Raw genomic sequence first — 16,535 nt, 5'->3', positions numbered from 1 at the left:
AAACGTCTCCCCCTTACTCTCACAGATATTGTGGAGCACACAGCAAGCAGTAATAACAGTGGGAATATTGGTTTCGCTGAGGTCTAAGCGAGTCAGTAAACTGCGCCAGCGCACCTTTAAATGTCCAAATGCACATTCTACCACCATTCTGCACTTGCTCAGCCTGTAGTTGAACAGCTCCTGACTACTGTCCAGGCTGCCTGTGTATGGCTTCATGAGCCATGGCATTAAGGGGTAGGCTGGGTCCCCAAGGATACATATAGGCATTTCAACATCCCCAACAGTTATTTTCTGGTCTGGGAATAAAGTCCCTTCCTGCAGCTTTTGAAACAGACCAGAGTTCCTGAAGATGCAAGCGTCATGTACCTATCCCGGCCATCCCACGTTGATGTTGGTGAAACGTCCCTTGTGATCCACCAGAGCTTGCAGCACTATTGAAAAGTACCCCTTGAGGTTTATGTACTCGGCGGCTTGGTGCGCCGGTGCCAAAATAGGGATATGGGTTCCGTCTATGGCCCCACCACAGTTAGGGAATCCCATTGCAGCAAAGCCATCCACTATGACCTGCACATTTCCCAGGGTCACTACCCTTGATATCAGCAGATCTTTGATTGCGTGGGCTACTTGCATCACAGCAGCCCCCACAGTAGATTTGCCCACTCCAAATTGATTCCCAACTGACCGGTAGCTGTCTGGCGTTGCAAGCTTCCACAGGGCTATCACCACTCGCTTCTCAACTGTGAGGGCTGCTCTCATCTTGGTATTCATGCGCCTCAGGGCAGGGGAAAGCAAGTCACAAAGTTCCATGAAAGTGCCCTTACGCATGCGAAAGTTTCGCAGCCACTGGGAATCGTCCCAGACCTGCAACACTATGCGGTCCCACCAGTCTGTGCTTGTTTCCCGAGCCCAGAATCGGCGTTCCACAGCATGAACCTGCCCCATTAGCACCATGATGCATGCATTGGCAGGGCCCATGCTTTCAGAGAAATCTGTGTCCATGTCCTGATCACTCACGTGACCGCGCTGACGTCGCCTCCTCGCCCGGTATCGCTTTGCCAGGTTCCGGTGCTGCATATACTCCTGGATAATGCGTGTGGTGTTTAATGTGCTCCTAATTGCCAAAGTGAGCTGAGCGGCCTCCATGCTTGCCTTGGTATGGTGTCCGCACAGAAAAAAGGCGCGGAATGATTGTCTGCCGTTGGTCTGACGGAGGGAGGGGCGACTGACGACACAGTTTACAGGGTTGGCTTCAGGGAGCTAAAATCAACAAAGGGGGTGTCTTTACATCAAGGAGTATTTCAGGCAGGACTTCACGGAGGGTTCCAATAAGAAATGGTGCACCTAAGTTATTGTTCTTATTGGAACAAGGAGGTTAGCCTGGCCTCTGATTGATACATGGCTAGATTTACCTTGCTGCACCTTCTCTGTGAGTGACTGCAGTGTGACCTAGAGGAATGAGTCCCCTAGACAGGGGAGGAGGCAAATGAGTAAAAAACAAATCTGGTCTATTTCTTGTTTTGATCCACTCCATCTATCTTTTACATCTTTGGCTGGCAGCAGACGGTGCAGAAGAACTGCATGCCATCCACATCCCATTGCTGCTCGGCAGAAGATGGTACAGTACAACTGCTAGCCATCCTCATCTCTTGCCTGTCCGGCAGAAGATGGTACAATACGACTGCTAGCCATCCTCATCTCTTGCCTGCCTGGCAGAAGATGGTACAGTACGACTGCTAGCAATCCATTTTGCCTGCCTGCTCACCATAAGACGGTTCAATAGGACTGACTGCATGACTAAAGAGAATGACTTGGTCAAGTCACTCCAAATTTAGTCCCTGCGCCCATGTCTGCCCAGGCGCTCCCAGCCGACATGGCCAGGAGCACCTCGGACACGACGAGGATGGCTACCAGTCGTACTGCACCGTCTGCTGCCACAAGGCAATGGGTTGCTGCTACTGTGTAGCAATGCCGTACAGTGTCTGCCAGCACCCAGGAGACATAGGGTGATGGTTACCTGAGCGGGCTCCATGCTTGCCGTGGTATGGCGTCTGCACAGGTAACTCAGGAAAAAAGGCGCGAAACAATTGTCTGCCCTTGCTTTCACGGAGGGAGGGAGGGAATGGGGGCCTGGCAATATGTACCCAGAACCACCCGCGACAATGTTTTAGCCCCATCAGGCATTGGGATCTCAACCCAGAATTCCAATGGGCAGCGGAGACTGTGGGAACTGTGGGATAGCTATCCACAGTGCAACGCTCTGGAAGTCGACTCTAGCCTCGGTACTGTGGAAGCACTCTGCCGAGTTAATGCACTTAGAGCATTTTCTGTGGGGACACACACACTCGAATATATAAAACCAATTTCTAAAAAACCGACTTCTATAAATTCAACCTTATTCCGTAGTGTAAACATACCCTTATTTAATGTCAACACCACCAGGCTTCCAGGCACACAAGTGAATGTTGCCTGCTCCCGAGTAACCCAGGGAGGAAAGAAGGGTTACATATGGAATGCTCCTATTGCCTCTGGAGTGTGACATGAAGATCTGGTAAGAATATATCCTTATGGGACAGCGATATATATACTCCCTCAAAATATTCAGTTTATTTCTACATCTCATTATGCAAGTTCCAGTACACCTCAGAGCTCTGGAGAGGACCTCAGAGCTGTGGCCCACACACAGAGCTCTGGAGAGGACTCTACCTCACCTTCCCTCACAGTCACAATATACACATACCATTGCAACCATTCAGTTATTACACTGTTTACACAGCTCCAATTCCATGCAGTCAGTTGAAGACCATTTTGAGGGACATCCTGCCCAGCAACTGTCCCATCTCCTCAATTCTACATCTCCCACCCACCAATCCCTATCAATCCAGTCTTTGGGGGGTATTATGCTGCTCCTCCCCCCCCACACACAAACACACACCTTCCATCTCCTTATGTATACCTTGAAGAGTTTTATCTTCTTTTTACCATCCTCCTATTAATTAATACCTATGCCTCAAGAAACCAATTTAACCTGACAATATTCATGTGTTTGTTCATATGATTCAGGCTCATACCTGAAAATGTTGAGGAAAGAAACACCACTAAGTGCTGTAACTTCAGACTTGAACCCGATGGGAGCAGGGAAAATGTGACCAAACTCACATTCCCCACCAAAAAAAAAGGTTTGGTATTCACATTGCTAATGCACAAGCAACATTGAAATACAGAGTCTGATCCTGCACTGGGAAAATATGTCAGAGTTAGGACTGAAACTCCATCCATACCCTTACTTTGTTTTGCCTGGTGCATTGCATCACATGTAGTGTGCAACATCATGCCTTATTGTTAGACCTCGCACGTCACAAACATAAATCATTCCTGTTCCACAAGTCCCCTTTAAGTAAGAGGCAATGTGTTTAAGGTTTTGTCTTCTGCTATGACAAACATAATTTCAAAGCAAGTGCTAAAAGTGTTTAAAATGAAAACTGATAGCTTAAAAAGAATACTATTGGACTAAACATAGATTCATTGAGAGAATTAACTAATTATTAATAATGTAAATTGACAAAGCTGGCACTAATCTAGTTCTGACTTCATAATAGCACATTCAGAAATGGAGGGGAGGGTTAAGCAAGCTAATGAAGTGACAATAATTTCTGCAAAAATAGCAATGAACCTACAGCACATTAATTCATTACAAAATTATACTTCTACTTCAATATTTTTTGCTGTGTCAAGAAGACTGCAAGGTACTTAGCATATGCCTACACCAAAAATAAAATCCTAGGACAGTATCAGAGCCCAAGTCTGCAGACTCAGGCTCGTGGAACTCACACCACAGAACTAAACACAGCAATGCAGACATGCCCACTCAGGATGGAGCCTGGACTTTGAGACCTCCCTGCTCTCCGGGTTTCAGAGCCTGAGCGGGAATATCTACAATGCTATTTTTACCGCCATAGTGAGAGCCTCACAAGCTCAGTCTGTAGACCCAGTCTTTGAGTCTCATTGCAGTGTGTGTTTGTTCGGGTTTGTTTGTTTGTTTTGCAGTGCAGACATCCTGTTACAGCAGACAGACCACGAGAGGTACCTTGTCTGTTGTAGCCAATGCCTATGTTAAATGTGGAGGGACAGGAACTGAGACAAGCCATTAGTTAAGAAGGGGAGAATATAACAACTGGAAGTGGCATGGGCTCTACTGAAGAGAGCTAATATTTGGGCTGGGAGGAGAGAATTATCCAGTAAACCAATGTTTTGTGTGTGTTAAAAAAAACAGTCAATACTAGGGTGAACATATGTCCTGTTTTGGCCAGGACAGTCCCCTTTTTAAGCTCTATCTTGGACTTTGTGACTTTTTTGGCAAAACTGACCCACTAAATCAATCCTTGCTGCGTTGACTGCAGCAGCATTGATCTCCCCGTATCGAAGACCAGCCCTTAGTGTATGAGTGGAGTATACAGTACCAGCACACAAACAACAGAGTTCCTACATAACACATTTCTTTCAAAGAAAGGCACAGTACACAAACTTGATCCTGTCCCACTCATAGACTGCTACCTGTGGACCACCCACACAGCTCCCATTACTACCCAGCTCCCATTAAATTCTTCACTTAAAACTGCACCTAATATTTTTAGCATTAAGACTAATGTCAACTACTGAATGAGAACTGTACATACTGCCATTTAACTATTCTATCTGCTAGTGTAAACCAAAAAAACCAATTAGATTCATGGATAGGCCAGAAGGGACCATCATGATTATCTAGTTTAACCTCCTGCATAACACAGACCTAAGAAACTCACCCGATAATTCCTCCATCAAGCCCAGAACTTTTGTTTGAGCTATAGTGTATCTTTTTGAAAGATATTCAGTATTGATTTACAGATTTCAAGTGCTACAGAATCCACTGCCTCCCTAAGCCAGTTGTTCCAGTGGTTAATTACCTTTGCTCTTAAAAGGTTGTGCTATATTTCTAGTCAACATCCAGCCATTGGATCCTGATGTCCCCTTTTTTTGCTAGCTTAAAAAGAGCCATCTGCTATCAGAAATCTCTTTCCCATTTAAGTATTCAAAGACAATGACTGAGGGTAGAATGTGGAGACAAGTGATTTCTTAAAAGACTTTTAAAAGGTGAACAGCAAAGGATTTATAGAAAGGATACCTTTTTTGGCAGGGTTTGTCTATACTGCAATTAAAAACCCAACTCAGGCTGACAGGCTCTTTAACTGCATTGTAGACATTCAGGCTCAAGCTAGAGCCCAGGCCCTAGGACCCTGCAAGGTAGGAGGGTCCCAGAGCTCCAGCTGCAGCCCAAGCCCAAATGTCTACACCACAATTAAACAGCTCTGTGATGCAATATGCAAACCCCACCCTAGGTAACAAGGGGTTAAATAGCTGCTCTGGGCTCAACCAGCCCCCCCCCACCACACCTGCAAAAGATGCACAGGCTGGAGGAGGAGTTAAAATGGAGTAGAACAACTTGGGGAGGAGCAGACCTGTAATGTCTGAGTGAAGAGTGAGGGAAGGCAGGATCTCTCTACAACTGCTCCCTCTGAGGGAAGGGAGAACTGCTTCAGGTACGCTCAGAGGAAGGCACTCCCCCATCTCAACTCAGTTTATTTGTGTTAATTCCCCTTGGTATTTTATGAACTACCCTTGAAGGGTTGAGATTTGGAACTAACCTGGCTGGAGGACCAAGGCACAAGAGGAGGCAGCCACCGCTCCAAGCGGGAAAGAGATACCATGCCACACCTGGCCATGAAGAGGTACCATACAGTCAGTGACCCCCACCACCCCTTTATACTTTCCTGTACAGATTGCCAATTGTGCACAACTGAGGGGTGGTAGGAAGTGGCTCAGGGAGGGCAGCCTTATGGCACACCTAGCAGTCACATGGCCTTGGGCTGGAACCAGTGGAGTGGAAGGGCTGGGCTTCCTGACCAAAACCCCCTCTGCAGGTTGAAGTGCCTAAGCCCTGGCCACTATGCTCCCCACAAGCAAGGACCATCACAAGCCCCTTAGTCTGAGCCCCATGAGTCTGAGTTAGATGGCACAGGCCAACTGTGGGTTTTTAATTGCAGTGTAGACATACCTAAGAGTTCAAACTATTAAAACAGCATATGTGTTGATGTAAAAACTTAACATTCTTTGAAACAAAATATTTGAAAACTAGTTCCTCTTTATGTGGCAAGATCAGAGTTCCAGATAGATATACTGAAGTCAAGGTATGTGCACCCGCTCTTGGCTCTGTTGCAATTTAACTGATTAGCACTGTTGCTGGGATTGTGCATATTGCTACTGACATCAGTGCTGCTCCTGGTCAGGCATGGAAGCAAGCAAAATGAACTTTTAACATTGTAATGACTTTACTTTTGTTAATATGATTAGTGCTAGCGGGGTTTTTTTTGTTTTTTTTTTGGAGAAAAACAGGTGTTCTGTTTGTTTGTACAAATTAGTCTTCAGTGCCAGGAATGAAGATTTTGATAAAAATTGTTAACATTTCTTGTTGTAATGGACATTGATTTTTAAGTCTTTTTAGTTATACTAAGCATTTAGGGCAAGATGCTCAGCTCATGTAAGTGGGTGTAACTTCCTTGACTTCAAATGGAGCCATACTGATTCACACCAGTTGAGGATCTGCCACTGCAATCTAACTGTGGGTACTTCTAGAGATGTTTGGAAAACAAGTTAAATCAGACGCAGCTTTTTCTTCTCAGCTCATGATTAAGCCTGATCATTCAGTTTACAAGTCTATTGCTAATCTAAAAGATCATTGTAGTGCCAATTTTCCTAATCGTTCTTCTTTTAGACTTTAATAGTTCAGGATGTTGCCTCTTAATTTTCTCTTTGTAATTATTTCACAGATTGCTGATTTTAACTTGAAGTTTATTTTCCCCATTGTACTTAATTAAACTGAATTCTTTTTTAAAACAAGTCTTTTAGTAAAGAAATAAAGCAGTCCCCAATGGAATTTTTTTTTCCTCCTTACAATGCTATATGTTTCTATTTTTATTTTGGCTTCTTTATCTTTCATACTAAACTGTACATTTATCTAAGATACTACCTTTTGGAAGTGAGCTAAAGCTATGTTCTGCAGAAAGTAAGAAAGAAACACATAGAAAAAGGAAATACTGGATAACTTCAACAGGTATTGAGCAGTTGCTTCCATGTTCCACAATCCTGTATTAAGGTTAAAATATTCAACAATTTCTGATTTATTAAAAGTAACTAACCAGACTCAGTGTTACAGAAAACATGGGAATGGTTGGTTGACAGAGGCATTTACCATCCATTTATTTAATAAAATGTAATATATAATTGTTTGCAAGAATCTACACACAGTCAACTCATACTGTTAGAAGAAATTCTTAACCCACACTTCTAGTAGTGAGTAGCATTCCACAAGGATTACTTTTAGATGCCTTATTATTCATCTTGCTTTTGCTCTATTTCCTTTTCGATCTTCCCCAGCTTACTGGCAACTAAGGAATGGACTCAATAAGAAATAGCCTCTACAATTGCTGGGCCATGGAGGCTCCTAGGTGAGTCAGCTGCAGTGCGGAAAGTAGTTATTTGGAATTATTTGTCCAATCACTGTTTGACAGCCATAACATGCCACACTATACATTCTGCCCTGCCTCACTCTCCAGGGAGTCCCAGACCCTGCCCAACTGGACTGACATAGGCCTCTTGGCAAGGCTGTCAGAAGGTATGTATGAGTGCATGTTTGGGAGGTACACCAGACATCCGCCAGCCAGGACCAAACCAGGGGGGTCTTTTCTCCAGCTGATTTCAGGATCAGACAGACATCCCCCAGCCAGGACAGATCCTTCATAAAGACAATGAATATTTTGGGACAGGTGACTTCCTTGGCTAACTGACCCATGCATTTCTGAGATTAACGAGCAAAGGCCTTTTTTGCCAAATATTTGCCTCCCTCTTCCCCCTCACCCCTTATAAAAAGGATGCAGAGTATCAGTCAGACGACAAACAGCATGAAAGGGGCTAACAGTGAAAGAACAGTATGAAAAGACAAAAAAAGCCCTTAAAGGTAAAAAGCCCCTCAGAGCGTGAAGCTCTAAGAACGGCTAGATTTTTTTTTTTAGACAGGCTATTCAGTTCATTTTCCCTCCCTTGATTTGTACAGCTTGATTCTAGAATAAATCTTACCTCTATAAAAATTTAATTGCAACATGGCTTCAAGGGAAGGGTTCATTTGCTCTACCCCTACAGTTCTTCACTTCCTCACTAGCTCTGAAACTTTCTGCTGCTTGGTGCTCTATAAAATAAATTGGGTTTTCTATTCCCTGGGATTTCCCTATCAAGCTGACTTCTCCAGGGGTCCTGAAGGCCACTGATAGTTTATGCAAAGCTGAGCATATCACTTACCTGCTGCACTCAGCGTGGGGCCAGAACCAGCTGCTATTTTGCAGGTAGCTCCACGGGAGCAGAAATTGCAGAGCAGGTACATGGGGTGCAGCAAAGTGGAGTGACAGAGCTATCACGTTTTTCGTGGTCACACATGGACTCGGAGCATTAGGGCATCCAATGGGAAAGGAGGAGCATGAGCCTGGGGAGAGAGAACGTTACTATTTTCTCACCCAACTGTGAAGTACTTGAAAAGGTTGGACAAAACAGGCATACAGAGCTGCATTGTCTGCACGATGTGTCCCCATCTCCATGTAAAGGACAAGGTGCTCGTGAAAAGACCGTTCTTCAAAGCACCATGTCTGTGGCAGCGCACAAAGCGGGGCACCAATGAGCAGGGGCACAGTTAATCCTACTAGCGTTTTAATTCTCAGTAAGAAACATGACCCAGTTGCTGAGGGCCATTGTGTTCATTTTAAAAATACAGCCCCTGTCAGGATGGAGGCAAATCTCCTCAAATTCTCTTGGGGAAGGGGTGGATCTTTCTGGCGAAGGACATTCAGACTCAGTAGATTTAAATTAATTGGACAGATCCCTTGGAAAGCAAAGCATGAGCTGATCTAGCCAGCTCACAGCACCAGTCAAGAGCAAGATCTCTCACTTTGTACAGACCTTTCTATGTTATCCAAGGGCCACACTGGAGAAGGGGTGAAGACTGAACTGGACAGTGAAGGAATGGGCAAAACAGGCAGATTGCACATAATCCCCCTTCTGGCCTGGTAGAAATTATGCAAAGATAATCCAGCCTCCCTCTTCACTCACCACTGCCAAGTTGTCCTGACAGCTGCTGTAATCAAGGAGAGGGCCTGGTAATGTGGCTCCAATGGAATAAGCCCAAGGAAGCAGGTCATGGGGAAGGTGCCTGAATCAGTGTCACAAGGATGCCGCACATCTGGCCACACTGGAATGTGACACCATGTTTGAGGACACACCTCCCTAAGCGAACACCTCCCCATCCCCTGAAGAATAATTTATGGAGGCCAATTTCAATCAGAGGCTTATCACCACCCCTCCAGATCTCATTATGCATGTTTTTCCTCCCTGGAAGGTCAAGTATCCAGCATGGTATCGATCACTGGAGATTTTTAAGAGCAGGTTAGACAAACACCTGTCAGGGATGGTCTGGATAATACTTAATCCTTCCATGCATACTAGGGACTGGACTAGATGACCTCTCAAGGTCCCTTCCAGTCCTACGATTCTATGATTATGCCTCATTGACTTGGCAGGATGGTTAAAATAGATCATTGTCATGACAGGCAAAAGAGGAGGCAGTGAAAAAAAAATCTCAGTGTTAAGTTTCATTTTGAAAAAGTAGATGATAAAAGTTCCATAAAAGGATGTAAAGTGTAAGCTACCAGGTACTGCACTAGTAGGACAGCCACTGAACTGGAAATAGACTAAAGGGCAGAAATCAGAAGGCATTTAAAAGAATTCAGATGGAAACATTTTTAAGCGGGAGTCCTTTTAGAGTTTATATACATCTTTGTTCTCAAGTGTTTCAGGCACCTTCTTAGACATTGAAGATAACGTTTCTTGCCTTCGGTTTGCATGTTCCATTTACCCAACTTTTTTAACTGTTCATGTTTCTAAGTAGCTAGAAATTAACATGGCTTCTTTCGTCCTAACAACAAGATTTGCAGCAATAAAACAACACACCTGCTCCCCCTGCTGCTTTCCACTTTGGGTAGTCATTTACCTCTGCACAAAGCAAGTACAAAAGCACTACAAAATTAATGGAAGGGTTTTACATGCAGACTGCACAGGCGTCTTTCCACTGACTTAACGGGCTTTAGAGTCCCAGTTCAGGAAAGTACTTAAGCACATGCTCAGCTTTAACCAAGTGCATTAAGTCCCATTGAATTCAACAGGCCCTAAACACATGCTTAAGTACTTTACTCAGAAGGGATAGACTTAAGAACACACTTAAGTGCTTTTCTGAATTGGGCCCTAAGGGACTACAAGAGGTTCAGCTGTATTTTGCTCCTAACACATACAAGAAGAGTGTATGCTCCTTGGGGAACAGGAAAGGTTGGACAAATTCCTTGTAAAATGGTGGATGTTTTTGCAAACAAAATGAGACAGTTAGATGCAGAACTTATTCTTGTCCAGTCTATATCAATTTTAAGATTAGTCAATTTTTGGACAGCTTAACAGTGTCATCACCCTTTTAATCAAGAAAATACTAACAACAAGATGCTGCAAGCATCCGTGTTAGATCCCTGCTTTTTTTAAAATTCTGGGGTTTTTGAAGTGACTTGGATGATAATATTAAAGAGAAAATTTTCAAAAACTATGGGTGATACTATCTTAGAAACACAGCATATAATATGGAAACCTAGAATCCAAGGGGAAAAAATTTAGATCATTTAAGAACCTGATCTTGCCAAAAACAAGTGCAGATGAATGTACACTTACAAGTCCAGGAACAAAGAGCCAAATGATAGAATATCAGCTAAATAGAAATATTGAGCAGCGTAAAAAGAGATTGGAAGTTATTACAGAAAAATCCTTTAAAGCCTTTAGCCAAATATCCTGTTGTAGTGAAAAAAGAAAACAAACTAGATAGTATTGCTGGAGGATTACAAATCAAGGCTGTTGATATTATTGCTATAATACTCTGCTAGCTAAACTCACAGTGGGAATACAGTATACAGTCCACATACAATAGGGAAAATATATAATGTATTTTTCCCGGGAACAGCAAAGAAAGCATTCAAAAAGTACAAACAAATGTTAATTATGAGTCCACCAGGAAGCAGCAAATACTTACATGAAACTATTTGAGGCTCACAAATCAATCTGATTAGTAAAAAGAGGGATTATTTGGATCCGTTTTGTCAAATGCCTGAGAATAGTAAAACACATAATGGTGACCTGCAAACACTTTGAAAAATTGCCAGCCTCTGTATAACGATGTGCCGAAGACCCCAAATACTCTGGGAAAGAGGTGCAGTCAGTCCACAGCCATTCCTCTTCAGGCACATGCTCACTGGCTCCTGCCTCCTGAGACACCTCAGCAGGCACTATGCTAGTGACACAACATTAATCATGGACACAGCTGGAGCTGGTCTGTCTACAAGCAATCAAGCAAATATAGGGTTTCTTTCCCCCTAAAATAGCATCTCTCTGCAGTTTTTGCTATCCTTAATAATTTTAACTGCAAAACCAGGAAAAGAGGGAAGATCAGGTTGTTTTTCCCCACTCAGTTATATGACAAAGATCTTTCCTTCCCTAACTATTTGGGGCATTCAGCACATCATTCAGAAATTGCTGGATTTCTCCTTATCCCCTCCCTCAGAGTACTTGCAGGTCACTTAAAGCCTAATGCTAACCAATACCGGCGTATAGCTCTAGGTGATATCTGTAAAGAAAGAGGGTTGGTTATATCTAAGATTCAGTATGCCACAGTTTCTTTTAATATAAAAGTAGTCCACTTTCCTACTACTGACAGCTTAATGAACTCTTAGTATATTAGACCTTGGGTTATCATTTTAACACAGTATACAACACTAACTGCTTTATCTCTTATTCAAGACTTTGAAGGGGAAAAACAGTTTTTCCGACAATTTAAAACAATAATATTCCTGCAGTGTCCTTAGTTAGAACTGAGTTGAATCAAAGTTCTTTGCCATGTTGTAGCCCTGCTGATCCCAGGATCTGAGAAAGACAAGGTGAGAGAGGATATACCTTTTATTGGACCAACTTCTGTTGATGAAAGGGACAAGCTTTTGAAGCTCAAAACCTTGTCCCTTCCACCAACTGAAGTTGGTCCAGTAGAAGATATTACCTTACCACCTTGTTTCTCTTGTATCAAAGTGTCCTGATTAACGTATTATGTTAATCACAAAGTATGATCCAGCTACTATGTTTTTTTATTTATTGAATATACTTACTTATTGTTTAAAACACAACCATTGTAGTTTTTGGTCAAAGGCAAAACAAGCTTATTTTTGTTTTATTTTACCATTATTACAAAATGACAGGTTTCAGAGTAACAGCCGTGTTAGTCTGTATTCGCAAAAAGAAAAGGAGTACTTGTGGCACCTTAGAGACCACAAGTACTCCTTTTATTATTACAAAAGTGACTAGCTGAAAACACACACACCATAAGTAGCAGTGCACTCTACTTAGGCATCTACCCTCAAAGCTGAGTGTCCTGAAGATTAAACTCAAGCTTTGTTGCACCAATAGTGGAAGCAAATCCAGAGTAGTGGATCCGCTACACTCAGAGCAAAGCCATTCAACTAGTTCCCATCCACTGAGATCTGGACATTGTTGGTAAGAAAATGCCTCAGCTAATCTCAGCAGTTGGTAACCCACAGGAGAATTTGGCTTAAGTTACTACAAAGATTTGTAAAGACTGTTGTGAAGGTGACTGAAGCAAGAAACATTACTGAGTCCAAGAGGAAACAAGAAGGAATTTCGAACCAAAAGAAAGAACTGTGCAGAAAAAAATGCAGGAGATGAAAATAAAGTGGGGAAAACCATGATGACTTTTTACAATTCTAATAGTCCTCATGTTCTCTTGAAATATTCATGATGTCCCATTTTACATGAAGGTTATTTCAGTGTTGCAAATTAGTCAGCAATATTGCGTAATGCAACTTTTTTGCTTAAAGAGCTATCCTCAGCTAGTATGGCACTTGCCCAAATATTATTTTATTCTGTTCTGTACTTTCAAGGCCAGATTCTTTGCTGGCGTAAGCGGAGCCCTGGTGACTTACATAAACTCAGAATCCAGCCCTTAAATTTTGTTTAAATTTCATCAGAGTATGTGAATAAGTTACCGTGTAAAATTAGAAATCTAACCTGAAAGTGTCCAGTGTACATCGGGTACTGATATATGAGGTACACCGTGTGCCTATATTTTCAGATAGTTTTAACTAGCCTTAAATATTCTATATCTTAGAATCTAATTAACATAAAATGCTGCTGTAGCAAAAATCAAAAACTTTTCAATGTCTTAAATAGAAAGAGCTCCATCTTGTTCTTGGGCTATAGTATGGGTATAGGGCAAGTCTGCATTATATGTCATTCCACTTATTCTATCTATAGATGCTCTCTAACATAAGCGTGTGCTCAAACTAGTTTCAGAACAATTCATTTTGGGGAGTGGGCAGGTTTAGGAAGCACATGCACTAGTTGACGGATAGCTACTTATTTCCAAGTATTAAATAGAACCTAAGTATAGGATGTAAGCTCTTTGGGACTTTCTTTTGTACTGTTTGTACAGAACCTAACACAGTAGTGCATGGCTGGAGCTCCTATGCATCACTACAATACAAATAAATACTACTACTAATGAAGTAAAGAAACAAATATAGGCAATGTGAAAAACACAAATATGACTAATAAAACACAGATCCCATATCTTCCATTGGGTTTGCAGGTGAATAAAATAGGAAATCGATATAAACACACTTTCAAGCAAAGACCAGCACAAAAATTCACAACAGCTAAAGGAAAATACTATGTTGTTTAAAATGTCCACAAGTGTGAAACTGTAAAATAATAATGGAAAAAATACAAAATATTACTCTTCATATTATAAATAAAGGCAGCATTAAATCTGTGTTTATTTACTATATTTTAGGAGATTTGCTTCCCTCTTCCTAGCTAAGTAAACAGCACTTTCTGATGGCCTATGAACCACAAGCAATCCATACATCCCTTCTTGGTGGCTCACAGAAAAGAACCGAGCCATCAGAGGAAGTTGTAACATATTGTCTGAATGGTTTGTGTACAGTACCTGGGCATTACTGCCCTCTTCTGGGTAAAATATTTCTGTTCTTCTCATGCCTGTCCTGAAAACAGGGTAAAAATATTGAGGCCTTCCCTTTAGCATAACTGGAGGAGACTTGTGTTTTGGGGGCATCAGATCATGAGTAGAGCTGTTTAAATAATATTTAAAATATTACAAAATTGAATATTTTGAATATACTCAAATTATTTCCATTATTCTCCAGGATTATACAGCAGGGTTCATAATGTGCAAGGGCGTATGAATTTCACAAAGTCTGTCAAATAAAATACAAATTATTGCGTAATTATTCAGTTAGCTCTATTCTGTTCCTGAGGCCACCTGTATGCAGTTGAAGGAGTGACCACTGTTGCTTGTTTTTTTGCATGGCCAGAAATCTTTACAATGTCCCTGTAGTGGCATAGCTGGAGCAGCACCCCCTTATGGACCTTCCAGGAACCCTGAAATGGACGCAGGTCACCCTGATTGGGGAAGAAGTCTCTCTCTCTAGTGTTCGATGAGGCAGTCTTTTGCCCATCAGCTAATTGTCCCTTTGGTTTTATCCCCTTCTGGGGATGGGGGGACTCAGCCCAGAAACGTTCTACAACAAAAAGCAAACCTAACAATACTGGACCATCCCCCATCTTCAGTGGGCATTCACACCCTGTCCTTCAGGCTTGGTTCCCAAACAGTCTCTGATTCATGTCCTGCTCATTCCTTGAGGTGTCACTGTTCCTCCCCAGTGGCTGCTCTGGCTCAGAGGCCTATCTCTCTGCAACTGTGCAAGTGAAGCCCTCCTCAGGCAGAGAAGCAGAATTCCATCCTCCTTTCTGGCCAGCCAGCCCTGAACTCGGAAAACCAAATTGTCTCATTGACTAGTACTGAGTGCACCCTTCTGTAAATCCACACTACTCGCTTTTACCCTGTGGGTGACTTGTATTTCACCCTCATCCCTCATCACACTTCAGGTATGAATCCCAGCATTCAGGGTGATTGCTCTCAAAATTTGGGGACAATTGCTGTTTCTTGTTGTGTGGGACTGCTCTCTCCTTTTATTCCCCAGTCTTGGCATTGGCTTCAGGTATAGCAGGACAGGCTAGCTGAGTCCATGGGCTCTACTTAACTCCATCTCTGCTGGCATGGGGCCACTCTGACCCATCACAATTCCTTTTCCTTCTGTGTCCCATCCCAGGAAGCAAATCTTAATATCATGTAAAAGTATATTTAGTATATTGGCTAAATATATTTTACACACTTCACGTTTATGTTAACACTTTCTGTTATGCGTTTTCTCTTCTAAAATGCCACCCAATAAGCCAGCACGAAAGCAGCATGGACAGGGAACAGACCTACAGACCCTTCCCTCTTGCTACCAGAAAACACAGGCCCCAATATAGCAAGGCATTTAAGCCTATGTTTAGGTGAATACAATAGCTACATTTAAACCAGAGACTACTCACGGGCTTTAAGTTAAGCACTTGCTAAAGTGTGTTGCTGTATTAGGCCATACAATATCAGCTGAGGAGATTGTGATAGAATCAGAACTGGAAGAGTTTCCATGGTGTGGCATTATGGGTAATAATGGTGCCAGCCCCACATAGAATATCAGGGTAGGAAGGGACCTCAGGAGGTCACCTAGTAGAACCCCCTGCTCAAAGGAGGACCAATCCCCAACAAAATCATCCCAGCCAGGGCTTTGTCAAGAGGGGCCTTAAAAATTTCTAAGAAAGGAGATTCCACCACCTCCCTAGGTAATGCATTCCAATGTTTCACCATCCTCCTAGTGAAAAAGTTTTTCCTAATATCCAACCTAAACCTCCCCCACTGCAACTTGAGACCATTTCTCCTTGTTCTGTCATCTGCTACCACTGAGAACAGTCTAGATCCCTCCTCTTTCAGGTAGTTGAAAGCAGCTATCAAATCCCCCCTCATTCTGCTCTTCTGCAGACTAAATAATCCCAGTCCCCTCAGCCTCTCCTCATAAATCATGTGCTCCAGCCCCCTAATCATTTTTGTTGCCCTCCGCTAAACTCTTTCCAATTTTTCCAACATCCTGCTTGTAGTGTGGGGCCCAAAACTGGACACAGTACTCCAGATGAGGCCTCACCAATGCTGAATAGAGGGGAATGATCACGTCCCTTGATCTGCTGGCAATGCTTCTACTTATACAGCCCAAAATGCCATTGCCTTCTTGGCAACAAGGGCACACTGTTGACTCATATCCAGCGTCTCGTCCACTGTAACCCCTAGGTCCTTTTCTGCAGAACTGCTGCCTAGACACTCAGTCCCTAGTCTGTAGCAGTGCATGGGATTCTTCCGTCCTAAGTACAGGACTATGCACTTGTCCTTGTTGAACCTCATCAGATTT

The 16,535-nt window shown here is 42.8% G+C and overlaps 1 protein-coding gene across 5 annotated transcripts in view; it reads right to left on the bottom strand.

The window, feature by feature from the left end:
* TAFA2 (TAFA chemokine like family member 2) overlaps positions 1–16,535 on the bottom strand; it is a 289,370-nt gene that overhangs the window by 219,228 nt on the left and 53,607 nt on the right. For 2 of the 5 annotated variants that reach the window (XM_073327948.2, XM_073327951.2), the window contains exon 2: positions 8,386–8,566. The exons of 2 other annotated variants lie outside the window; for them this stretch is intronic. The gene's annotated coding sequence lies outside the window, so the exon portion shown is untranslated. Of the gene's footprint in view, positions 1–8,385; positions 8,567–11,197; positions 11,409–16,535 lie in introns of those variants that run through there. One more of the 5 variants, XM_073327947.2, reaches the window with a different exon arrangement.

Source organism: Lepidochelys kempii, chromosome 1 (assembly GCF_965140285.1).
Source record: "Lepidochelys kempii isolate rLepKem1 chromosome 1, rLepKem1.hap1, whole genome shotgun sequence".
Taxonomy (NCBI): Eukaryota; Metazoa; Chordata; order Testudines; family Cheloniidae; genus Lepidochelys; species Lepidochelys kempii.
Note: the sequence above shows the minus strand (reverse complement) of the source record. Positions and strands in the feature narration are given on the sequence as shown.